The sequence below is a fragment of the Palaemon carinicauda genome, chromosome 13 (genome assembly GCF_036898095.1).
Source record: "Palaemon carinicauda isolate YSFRI2023 chromosome 13, ASM3689809v2, whole genome shotgun sequence".
In the NCBI taxonomy this organism is placed as follows: Eukaryota; Metazoa; Arthropoda; class Malacostraca; order Decapoda; family Palaemonidae; genus Palaemon; species Palaemon carinicauda.
In genome coordinates, this window is record NC_090737.1 from 2,568,861 (window position 1) to 2,581,479 (window position 12,619).

A 12,619-nucleotide genomic window follows, 5' to 3' on the forward strand; every position below is an offset into this window, starting at 1 on the left:
TCATCTTGATTAAACTGTATGAACCTGCAGTTGAACAGTGTTGATTGAAATATTCTTTTACGACGCTCAAATTTTACATAAATAGGTAAAATGTGATTTTTTTTCGGTATTAGTTTCATCCATTATGGGAAATCTATTATAATAATATATTTCCCGAGTAAAGCAAGTCTTTTGTAGTATTTCTGTAAAATATCTGTCGCAAATGCCTAGTTCTTTATATATCGACGATCAAACTCACGCTACTCATGTCTTCCTCCCAGATTTTTTCTAAGTCTGTTGTTATTGTTGACTGTCTTGTATTTGCTTAAATGAGCCCTGTAACCACTATAATCCGCAGACAAACTAGTCCACTATGAAGTCATACACGTTTGGCCAATCACAGCGCCTGTCCACTATGACGTCACACATGTTTGGCCAATCACAGCGCGACAATACAACAGCGTGACAATACATTATCTTACCCAGGCATTTCATTTCGTTCTTAGACATGAAGGCCATAGCAAGCACGTCATCTCATGTTACACAAGGAGTTGAAATTCCATCTTCTTGTCCTGACTGTTTCCTAACTTACAATGAATTTGTTGGAAAAACTAGTGGATTTGTGCCAGAGAGACAATTTAATTTTACAAAATAAAAATTTTCCTGCATGTCATGGAACCTTCGCAACGGCTTCACGTTTTCCTCAAAGCACCAGCACATCTTTATGAACCAGCAGTTTAAGGTAAGCTTCATTGATTTATAGAGTATATTATAATGGTGATAGTATAACGATGTATACAGCAGTACCATCACTTTGGATTTGGTTTGATGGATGTGTTAGGTAGTGGCTGTAAGGGGGGGGGGCCCTCGCAGGGGCTAGGCCTAGGTAGGGATACAGGGCCCTAGGTTAGGTGGTTGTATTAGGTTCGGTAGTGTCCCGAAATTCACTGTGGCCTTAAGGGGGGTCGCAAGGGGGGCGGAGCCCCCCCCCCCCGTAGGCCTAGGTAGGGGTACAGGGCCCCTAGGCTAGGTTAGGTGGGTTTATTAGGTTCAGTAGTGCCCTGAAAATCACTGTGGCCTTAAGGGGGGGTCGCAGGGGGGGCCAAGCCCCCCCCCCGGTAGGGCTAGGTAGGGGTATAGGGGGAGGGGTGGTGGAAGGATAAGTATTCATTTATTGCAAATATCATTTGACGCCCCCCACCCCCCACCCAAAACCCCGGTTCCCACCTGGTGTCCCCCATAATTGTTGGGATGAAGTAGGGTCTTTCTGCATTCTAGAACAACTTGTTGTTTTAACTCCAATTACATAGTAAATCTCTAAATCGGATGGTTTGCGGTCAAAATAAACGTTAAATTTGTTGGAACTACACTATTTCTGATGCAACAAATATATTTTTATTCCAGATTCCCCATAATGGATGAAACTGTAAATTTACCTTTTTTTCTTGCCAATGCTCTATCGAGTTATCAGGTGGTCAGATATTTGTGGTGTTATAATGTTTATTCTGAGAATTCTAGTAACTCGTGTTATTGTGTGCACCTGATTTTCCCAGGTTTGTTTATTATGCATATATTCTGTTTAGTATATTAGATCCTTGAAAAAAATCTGGGTAAACATTTGATATTTTAATTTCTACCCCTATAGACGAACCATATAAGGTATTTTTCCAACTCGCTACCCTGTGTTTTATGCATTTATGACCATAATTATTTGGGGAAACCCCACGTTTTAGTTTTTTACCTGTTGTATAAAAAGTTATGGAGAACCAAATAGGAAATTAGGGTATCTGGGATGGGAAATGTCAAAAATTATTGATTTACAGCCATGATAATGGTAGAAATGCATAAGAAACAAGAAAACCAGTTGGAAAAATATATGGTTCCTGTAAGTTGTCAAGTATCACAGTCAGCCCTCGATATTCGTGTGTTTTACTTTTGCAAATTCAGTTGCTTACTATACAGGGAACCGTATACCCTATTACATAGAAAAGCGCGTGTTCGCTGTTTCGTGATGAGTACTCCCGCAACCAGATGGTTTCAGACCTACCATGCTTTTTTACACTCGGCATGCTTCGCGTTGTACAGCACAACACCCCATCTCTCACTAACACTGCCTCGGTCTAGCATCGTCTCTCTTCACTTGTGCATCTCCCTCTTTAATACTTTGTGCAGTGTCATGTTGTGATGCAAGAAAAATATAACCTGTACATATCAAATGGGTTTATAGTGATTTTAGCATAAAGTGATGCGTACATTATGCTACCCCGTGCACCAAACAGTTGCCAAACAATCAACGGCTCAAGAGTAGAATCATCCTTCAGACTTATTGCATGGATCTTTGTACGTAAATGGTTAGTGGTGTTGTACTGATACTCATTCCTTTAATTTTTAATGTTACTGTATTCATTGTCTATTAGTATTATTGTTTTATTAACTACTGTAGTGTACTATATATGAAAAATTTTACTTTACAGTAGTAGTGTAGATATAGGCTATGTGTATGATGAGTTAGAACAGTACGAGTTGACCTGCCGAAAATAGCAAATACTTACAAGTGCTACCTTAGCTAATTAAGCTGTACTGTAGTGATAGTACTGTACATATATTACAGTAATATATACTTCAGTATCAGCAAGTGTTATTAGATGGGAACAAGTGTTTTGTTACATTATTTATATATATGTAGCGATGACTCGTGTTGTATACTGTAGTGTTACCGTGTACTGTACGTACGTAAGTACAGTGTACATTTACAGTTACTGAAATGTGAGCATACACTGATGCAATTCCTATACTGTGATAGAAACCAAATATATATATATATATTAGACAGTATATTGGGTTATTTAATGTTAGTCAGTGGGCAGTGCATTAGTAGGTTATGAATTGACTCGCCCTAGGGCACCAAGTATTCATGGATTCTCACTATCCCCACCTTTTCTGTTACCTAACTCCTGCGAATATCAAGGGCTGACTGTCATTTCAGGTGTTAGGACTAAAAAATCACATTTTAGAAGGGAAACAAACACCACCTGACCTAACGTTCCCCACCTAACCTAACCTTAAAGCTGTATCCTTAACTACCCTTGGGGCTACATCCATGTTGTGACACCCCTTCAGGGTGCCATATCCTTATCAATCCCCCAACCTTAGACTGCTGTATCCTTATCTTCCCCAACCCTTACACTGATGTATCCTTACCTATTCCCCTTAGACTGCCATACTTTTACCTACGTACCTACCGGGAATTTCCTTAATAAAAAAAATTATAGATTACTCACTGTTTGGGGATAATCTGTTCTAAATTTAAAGGGTTAAGAGAATGATAACATATAAAGGAACATAGATGTTAAAAAAAAAAAAAAAAATTGTTGGCTCAACTTTTTGTGGTTTTAGAAATTAGTGGTGAGTAATTGTATCTATGCTATTGTCATATGGGTTTAGGAAATTTCAATCTTTTTCTGATATATTCACTAACTAACCTTTTGAGCTACAGTATATTGAACTTTTAAATTTCTATGCTACAGGTCTCAAAATATTCTAGGTAAGTCATTTCTTAAAGTCTATGGAGTGCTTTTGGTGAAAAATATTTGATTATAAGGTCATCTTCATTTACTCCGGTTGCAACATGTCACAAGTGCTTTTCGGGGAATACAATCTATTTATAATGGTGTCTAATAAGGTAATTGTGATGTACATAGGAAGCTCTATATGAGATTTACTAAGTGATAATGTAGCATCACTGATTAAGGGTTAGTTACACAGGTTGAAGAATCTATTAAATGAAAACAACCATCTAGCCCCCTAAGGTAGGTTAGGCGAATATGGTTTAGACGTGATGTATCCCAGCATTTCACTCAGTTTCTTGCACCCAAAGCCCAGGCATCACATATCACAATATTTTTGGTGTGATTTATGTTTCTCTGTCATTTGTACATGGTGTAATACACTTATTATAGTATCCCTTCCTGTAAAACAGTTTCCCTCTTGGAATCTTTAATAATTGTGCAATTTTAGAAGTCGAGATATATGAAAATTGATGGTTTGAGCCAAAAATAATTGTTACTAAGGATAAGTAGATTATTAATATTGTTCATTGAATGAAATATCTGGCAATAGGTTGTCAGTTTTGAAAACTGAACTCATAATAGTCTATACATTAATATCAGTGATTCAGTAACATTGCCTTTTGAAAGGTCCTTTAAGATAATCGATAAAATTTTGTTCAATTCTTTTGTGATATACAAAATTCGAGTGTTTTAAAAATATTTTCATTTTATTTCAGGTGCATCTTGAGCAGTGAGCAATGAAACACCGAGAATTGAAGGGTTATAATTTTACTGTTCTTCAATGAGATCATCAAATCTATGAAGATAACCAGCTTATTGCAGTAACTGGAGTCTTAAAGGTAAGGTTATCAAAGAGCATTGTTTGTTAGGGTTGAATGGTATTAGGAGTAAAAATGTTGGCTTGTTAGCAGATTGAAGTCTAATTGACTTTTGAGTAAATTGAAATTGGATTTGCCCTGTAAGGACAGTGAGACAAGCGTCACCAAGATCAACTGATACTTTATTTGAATGCGCATGGAAATACATTACAAGGTGCGGATGGAAACGTAGGATGACGTTGGCGCCAAGTCAGATTGAAGTGCCCGCCAAAATATATGTGTTTTCTTACACTTACAAATATATGAATTATGGGTTAACAAAAACATGTTATGAAATGATACATATATCAAAATGTAGCTCTGGTAGAGCGGAATATATATATATATATAGGACACCACAGTGTGGCGAAGAGAGAATTTAAATAAATAAGTAGTTTGTCGATTTTCTGGACGACGAAGGGATCGGTGTCGTTACAAGTACTCCCCCCCAAGACATCGGGCGGCGTAGATGGCTGATGATCAATCTTCGTATCTCTTCGGGCGTCGGAGGGTTCCTCTTGTTTTTGAACAGAGGGGCGCGCTGGCGGTCGGTGTAAGGATCTCTTCCTCTTGACATCGTTTGATGATTTTTCCTTCGTTGGGCGGCTTGTTTTGTGGCGGAACTCTGGGTCTGCCAGGTCCAGCGGAGGCGGTGTCGCTTCCTTCGAGAAACGCTGGTTTCACGCGGTCTATTGAGACCCAGTCCTCTTGGCCATGGGCGTCGAGAAGGAAGGCTTTCGTTGTCTTTTTAATTACCCGTAGGGACCTCGATAAGGTCTAGTCAGTGGTTGTCGATGAGCGTCGACACAGACGAAAACGTAATTGCAGTCATCCAGGCTTTTTGGCTTGAAGTGCTTGGTTCTGTCCTGGTAAGTTTTGAGACATGGCCTGAACTTCCTGGCGATGTCCCTTAGGTGATCCAGCTGCGTGTCGTCGGTTGATGAGGGAAAGAATTCGCCAGGAACTGCGAGCGCTTCCCCGTAAACTTTTTCGGCGGGCGAAGGTTCGCCGTCTGCGCGAGGGGCGGTGCGAAGGCTGAGGAGTACCCAAGGAAGTCGTGATTTCCAGTCCCCGTCGGTGCAGCTCGCCATCAGGGACGCCTTGAGGGCGCGGTGCGTTCTTTCGACCATGCCGTTTGCCGTGGGGTTGTATGCCGTGGTGCTGTGGAGCGTCGTCCCCATCAGGTTCGCCAAAGCAAGCCATATTTCTGAGAGGAAAGCGGGGCCTCTGTCAGTCGTGATGTCGTCAGGAACGCCAAACCTGCTCACCCAGCTTGACAGGAGGGCTTCGGCACATGCATGAGTCGTAGCTTCGGTCATCGGCGATGCCTCCAACCACCTCGTGGAGCGATCGATGATCGTAAGTAGGTAGCGAGCGGATCCAGAAGGGGGCAATGGTCCCACGACGTCGATGTGTATATGTCCGAAACGTCTTTTTGGCTGGGGAAAATCGCCCACCCCCGATTCGGTGTGACGGCTGACCTTGCTTGACTGGCAGTTGATGCATGACCTCGCCCATTCCCGGGCGTCCTTTTTTATCCCTGGCCAGACAAACTTTTCAGACAGAAGGCGAGCGGTGGTGCGTCCTGAGGGGTGCGAAAGTCCATGGATGATATCGAATATTTTCCTTCTGCAGGAGGCTGGTACCCAGGGACGAGGGCGGCCCGTGCTGGTGTCGCAAAGAATAGTTACTCCTGCTGGTCCGAGGGGAACCGCACTTATCTTGAGCGCGGATGGCTCCGTCAGGTGAACCTGTGCTTCTCGGTCGGTGCGTTGTTCGGTTGCGAGATTGGCGTAGTCGATTCCCAGGTGGATCGCGTCAATTTCAATCCTTGAAAGGGCGTCCGCGACTGGGTTTTTCTTTCCTGGGACGTAACGTATGGTGCACCCGAATTCGGCGATTGATGCGAGATGACGTTGTTGTCGGGATGACCATGCGTCCGTTGATTTCGTGAAGGCGTGGACGAGGGGTTGATGATCCGTTGCAATCGTGAAGGGGGTACCCTCCAAGATGTGCCTGAAGTGGCGGACGGCGAGGTAGACGGCGAGGAGTTCCCTATCAAAGGTGCTGTAACTTGTTTCGGCGGGTTTCAATTTCTTGCTGAAGAATGCCAGCGGTCGAGGAGAACCATCGACGAGTTGCTCAAGCACAGCCCCGCAGGCGACGTTGCTGGCGTCGGTCGTTAGTCGCAGTGGCGCGGTGTCGTCGAAATGAGCCAGGGTGGTGGCATTCGCAAGGGCATCCTTCGTCCGAGCGAATGCCTGTTGCTGGGGCAAGCCCCACTCGAGTTTTTTTGCTTTTCCTTTCAGGACGTTGTCGAGGGGTGACAGGGTTTGTGCGATGTTGGGGATGAAGCGCCTGTAGTAATTGACCATTCCCAAGAACTCCTGAAGTTGGCGGATGGTCGTAGGCATTGGGAACTTCCTGATGGCGTCGACTTTGGTTGTCATGGGTTTTACCCCGCGCGAGGATACACGGTGACCAAGGAAATCCACTCCCTCCGCACCGAACGTACATTTGTCGAAGCGTACGACTAGGCCTTTCTCTTGTAGGCGCTTTAGGACGGTGCGGACGTGTGCCCGGTGTTCCTCCTTGGTTTTCGAGAGTATCAGGATGTCGTCGACGTAGCAGACGCAGAAAGGTAGGTCACCCAGAATGCTATCCATTAGTCGTTGGAAGGTTGCCAAGGCGTTGCGTAGACCGAAGGTTGAGTATGCGAAGGTGTAGGATCCGAACGGCGTTACAATGGCAGTTTTCGGGATATCTTCCGGGAATACGGGGACCTGGAAGTAAGACTTGAGAAGGTCCATATTGGTAAAAAACTTTGCGCCGTGCAACGCGTTCGTTAGGTCCTGCATGTTGGGCAGTGGGTAATGATCGGGCGTTGTGATGAGGTTGAGGCGCCTGTAGTCACCGCAAGGTCTCCAGGACCCGTCCGGCTTTTTAACCATGTGCAGGGGTGATGCCCAGGGGCTCGATGCTTTCTTACAGATACCCATGCGTTCCATGTCCTCGAAGGCGCGTTTGGCATCCTTCAGTTTCTGAGGCGGGAGGCGGCGGAATTTGGCGTGAGTGGGAGGTCCTGTCGTTGTGATGTGGTGGTAGATACCATGCTTGGACGGGGAACCTGGCGAGTGTCGGAGCTCGGGCTTGAAAACCTCGGGAAACTCTCGTAGGAGGTCGGCGTAGGGGTGCGTTGTTACGGCGGATACGGACATTGTTGCAGGGCCGTGTTCTAGGGAGCGAGACTGGCAGGTTCCCGTGTCGATGAGACGTCTGTTAGCGACATCGGCGAGTAGTCCATGGTGGGCGAGGAAATCCGCACCGAGGAGGGGGCGATTGACGTCGGCGATAGCGAAGGGCCAAGAATACGAACGGCCCATGATAGATATCTTGAGGGTCTTGATTCCATAGCACCGTATGGGAGATCCGTTGGCGGCGATGAGTGAGGGAACGTTTTTGTCGGGACCACGGTCTAGGTCGGACTTCGAAGGAGGGAACGTTGACTGCATTGCGCCGGTGTCCACCATGAGTCTACGGTTGGAAATGGTATCGAGGATACAGAAACCAATCTTGTTATGGTTAACTGCGGCCGCGATGGTGGCAGGTGGATGCTTCTGGCGTCATCTTCTAGGGAAACTGCATGGTGCTCTACATTTCTTGGCGTCACTGCCGAACTGTTGGTGGTAGAAGCACCATGCTGGGTTAGGCCTAGGGTTTGGTCGCGTCGGTTGCGGTGGTTTCTTTCTTGATAGAATGTTGATCTCGTCGTCCTCGGGGGCCATTGCCGAGGAGTCTATGGAAGAGCAGCTGCTGAAGGAGGAGAACGGAGGTGGCGTTGACGATGATGCTCCGAGGCGAGATGCTTTGGAGGCCTCGTGGAGCTTCTGAGCCTTCGACAGGAGTACGTTCATCGGGAGCGTGTCGGCGTCTGTCAATTGGGCCCGTACGTCCTGTGGTAGGCGTCGAAGAAAGATCTCGCGAGATTAGCTAATCTCACGTCGTCGGCCGTTGCTGTCTGTTTCGGAGAGCATGAGCAGGCCGGTTAGCTCGTCCCACGCCTCGACAGGAGAGGTGTCACCCATGGGCTTGCCGGCGAGGTCCAGTACTTTCTGTGCCCTTGCTGAGACGGAGAGGGAGTAGATACTGATGAGTTTCGTTCTCAGGTCGTCGTATGAAACTTGGCCGGCCTGGGCGTCGAGCCATGGGGAAATCTTGTCGAATACTTCTTCGGGTATGGAGGTGAGAACAATGTCGGCCTTGGCGCAGGAGTCGCTGAGTCTAGCGACGCGGAAGAGTACGTCCGCTCTCAGGAACCAGGAAGCGGTGTTGTGTTGGGAAAAGGGCGGCAGTTTGACTTTGGGCGTGGAGGCGAGGCCGTTGGGTGCGATGGGCGTGTTGCTCCCTGCATCGTGGCCAGACGACGAGTCGGCGAAGAGGTGAGAAGTTGATATGTCGGTTAAGCTCATCCTACTGCCTTACGTTCACCGAAGTGTGGGAGAACCAAAGGCAGGTTCATGCCTAAGGTAACGGAGTATGTAGAAGGTAGCACGGCCGTAATAAGTCCGTTAATGGCAAAGCCAAAACCGCTGATGCTACTTTCAACTCCGGGGTCACCAGTTGTAAGGACAGTGAGACAAGCGTTACCAAGATCAACTGATACTTTATTTGAATGCGCACGGAAATACATTACAAGGTGCGGACGGAAACGTAGGATGACGTTGGCGCCAAGTCAGATTGAAGTGGCCGCCAAAATGTGTGTTTTCTTACACTTACAAATATATGAATTATGGGTTAACAAAAACATGTTATGAAACGATACATATATCAAAATGTAGCTCTGGTAGAGTGGAATATATATACATAGGACACCACAGTGTGGCGAAGAGATAATTTAAATAAATAAGTAGTTTGTCGATTTTCTGGACGACGAAGGGATCGGTGTCCTTACAGCCCTATTTATGGATTCATGATTATAGATTGTCAATGGCTTGCATTAGGAGAGGCAAGTTTATGAATTGAGTAACATTTAATTTCACAAATAATTTGATTCTTAGTGTTCAAGCCAGAGTCTACTTGTTAGTAGATTACACTAGGATTGACTTTCTTTACTGCATTGACATTTGTTAGTTAGACTTATTCTAGTTTTTACTTAATGAAGGTAGTCGAAGGGTTTAAGTGCTCCTGTTAGAAGACTAAAGTATTATTGTATTACTTGATTGATTAGGGGGGATTTGATTGTCAATAGATTATGGTAGTGGTGGATTTCCTATGTTCCTACACAAATACAAACCATCGTCCTTTGATAAGAGTATGGTTTCCGCTTGGCTGGAAATCTGCTGTTAAATTTCATAAGGTGTCAGTAGTAACTGGTTTGTGGTGGGAGAACCCTGCCCCTTGCCAGCGTACACATAAGCCACTTTGACTTCAGCCACTGGTTATACACACGTATGCTTGGTGTCTCCCTATCTTGCCTGGTCACTGTTATTTTGTGTATGATTGTGATAGTAAAACCATCTGTGGACATGCGATCCTGCCCTAGAGGTTGCTGATCATAAGTGGGTACCTTCTAAGACCTAATACTATGATATTAATTCTTAGGGTTGCAGGATACACATCTTAAACCTAAGACATTATTTGTCTCTAAATTATGTTACAATGTATAACCTGAGGCTAAGATTCATACAAAGGAGTACCAAATACTTACAATTATGAGAGTCATACTGACTCCTGCTAAAGATTCGGTAATGTAAAAACATCATAATAGTCGAGCAATAATTCATTTGTTGACTTAAAATAAGGTTAGTAATTTGGTTAGTGTGATAGCTTGGTCAAGGGACAAAGGCAGGATATAAGTTAATTGTTGATAAAGGCAGGATTATATAGTTAATGGATAATGTTGGAAATATTATTTTGATTTATGTAAGGTAACATTGATTATTCATGGGCAAAAGACATGTATTTTTGTTCTGTGCTTTGATATGTTAAAGACGAGGTTGCCAGTTTAACGGCGGTGAATAGGTTAGTAATTAGATGAAGTATACAGATTAAGTCGAGACTACAGTAGGTTAATGAGTCGGTCTGATGAGTTATTCCATAGTTCAAAGCAATATTAGTAAGATGGTGAATCTAGGTAGAACTATACCTTATTTTGCAACCATGTGAGAACTTGGGTTTAAAGATAAGGTTAATTCGGTCGACGGTTCGCTTGACCTTTGACCCCAGGCGTTTAAAATTGAATCACTTTAACGTCTTAACAAAAATTAATCCCAGAAAGTTTCGCTACTCTATAAGTAAAATTGTGGCCAGGAAGTTTTTCAAAAACTACAAACAAAGATGGGCCATAAAATAGCCTCCTCCCAACTTCCTTGGCAGAGGTAATGAGTTGGTTAATTCATTGAAGATTTAACCATAAAATCTACTTAAACTAATTACTTAATATGATAAGATAGCTGCAGTTACTCCGGAGGATCTGGACAATATATAAGGAAAATTTAAAATGGTATTTGTTACAAAAATTATATATTTACTAGATAAATTTAGGAAGTAGCAAATAGTTTTTTTTATTAGAATGAAAACACTACATTTAATCATTCATTTGCTGAGAACTGTTCTATTATATACTAAGTAATATTCTACACATGAAACTGTTAGTGTCAATGAATCCTATTTTTCCTTAGAATTTGTGCATTCAATTTTTTCATAAATATTTCAAGTGTCTCTTGGAGAAAATTTCAGGGATAAATTGAAAGATTAAGAGGAGCTCATAAGGATTAGAGGGAGCTCTTAAGGTTTAGGAGGGGAGCTCCTAAGGGTTAGGGGGAGCTTCTAAGGATTAGTGGGAGCTCCTAATGATCAAGGCCGAGCTCCTAAGGATTAGGGGGAAGCTCCTAAGGTTTAGGGGGGGGGAGCTCCTGAGGATTAGGGAGGAGCTTCTAAGGATCAGGGCGAGTTCTTAAGGATTAGGGTGGAACTCCTAAGGTTTAGGGAGGAGCTCCTAAGGATTAGGGGAAGCTCCTAAGGATTAGGGGAAGCTCCTAAGGATCAGGGGGAGCTCCTAAGGATCAGGGCGAGCTCCTAAGGATCAGGGCGAGCTCCTAAGGATTAGGGGGAGCTCCTAAGGATTAGGGGGAGCTCCTGAGGATTAGGGGGGAGCTCCTGAGGATTAGGGAGGAGCTTCTAAGGATCAGGGCGAGTTCTGAAGGATTAGGGGGGAGCTCCTAAGGATTAGGGAGAGCTCCTAAGGATTAGGGGGGGAAGCTCCTAAGGATTAGGGGGGGAAGCTCCTAAGGTTCAAGGGGAGCTCCTAAGGATTAGGGCGAGCTCCTAATGATTAGGGCGAGCTCCTAATGATTAGGGGAGCTCCTAATGATTAGGGGACCTCTTAAGGATCAGGGCCAGCTCCTATGGATTAGGGGGGTAACTCTTAAGAATTAGTGAGAGCTCCTATTAGACATTGGATGACCTGAGGTCAGTCAATAAGGTAGACTATTCCCTTATTAGAATATAGGAGACAATATTTTTCCACGTTTACAAGATATTCTTTTGGTTATATTTCCTATTATAAATCTAATGGACATGTTTAGTTTGATGTTTCCTCTATTTTTTTTTAATATATTAGAATATTTCGTATTTATAGTTGATCATGCAGAACATTTTGTTAAAAGCATAGCCTTGATATAGCAGTGCACATTTTAACATTTGAATAAGACCTATATATCCGTGCAATTAACATCCTTTATTTGTTTTTCAGACTATAACTCTCAAAAAAAAAAAAAAAAAGAGGAAAGTACGTATATCCTGCTCAATGGAGAAAATTAAACAGCATGTATGCACTTGGGATGAAGATCAGCAGCGAATGCTCTTCGATTTTTAACAGGAAAAGTTTACAGAAAGTTCGCAAGCAAGAACCAAATAGTCTCAACTGAAGAGGCCAGTCTATCATCAAGCATTTCTGGAGCATCGTAACAACACTATTGCAAATATCATGAAATGCTCAATTGACCAATTTGTGGGTCGTGTTACGATGGTCACTTCATTTATATCCTGTATGTTCAATAGCAATGAATGTGTTACAATAGTTTCTCCATTGATATTCCAGTAAGTTCAATAGCAATCACCGTTACGATGGTCGCGTCTTTTATACCCTTAGGTTTAATAGTAATCATTGTTATGATGGTCATTCCATTTATATCCCAAAGTTCAATATCAACC

The 12,619-nt window shown here is 43.6% G+C and overlaps 1 long non-coding RNA gene across 1 annotated transcript in view; it reads left to right on the top strand.

Annotated features, from left to right (window-relative positions):
* The window catches only part of LOC137651869 (uncharacterized), a 13,006-nt gene extending 668 nt beyond the window's left edge, over nt 1-12,338 (top strand). The window contains exons 2-3 of the long non-coding RNA XR_011046106.1: nt 4,265-4,387; nt 12,159-12,338. This is a non-coding gene — a long non-coding RNA (uncharacterized lncRNA). The remainder of the gene's footprint in view (nt 1-4,264; nt 4,388-12,158) is intronic.
* The last annotated feature ends 281 nt before the right edge of the window (nt 12,339-12,619 follow it).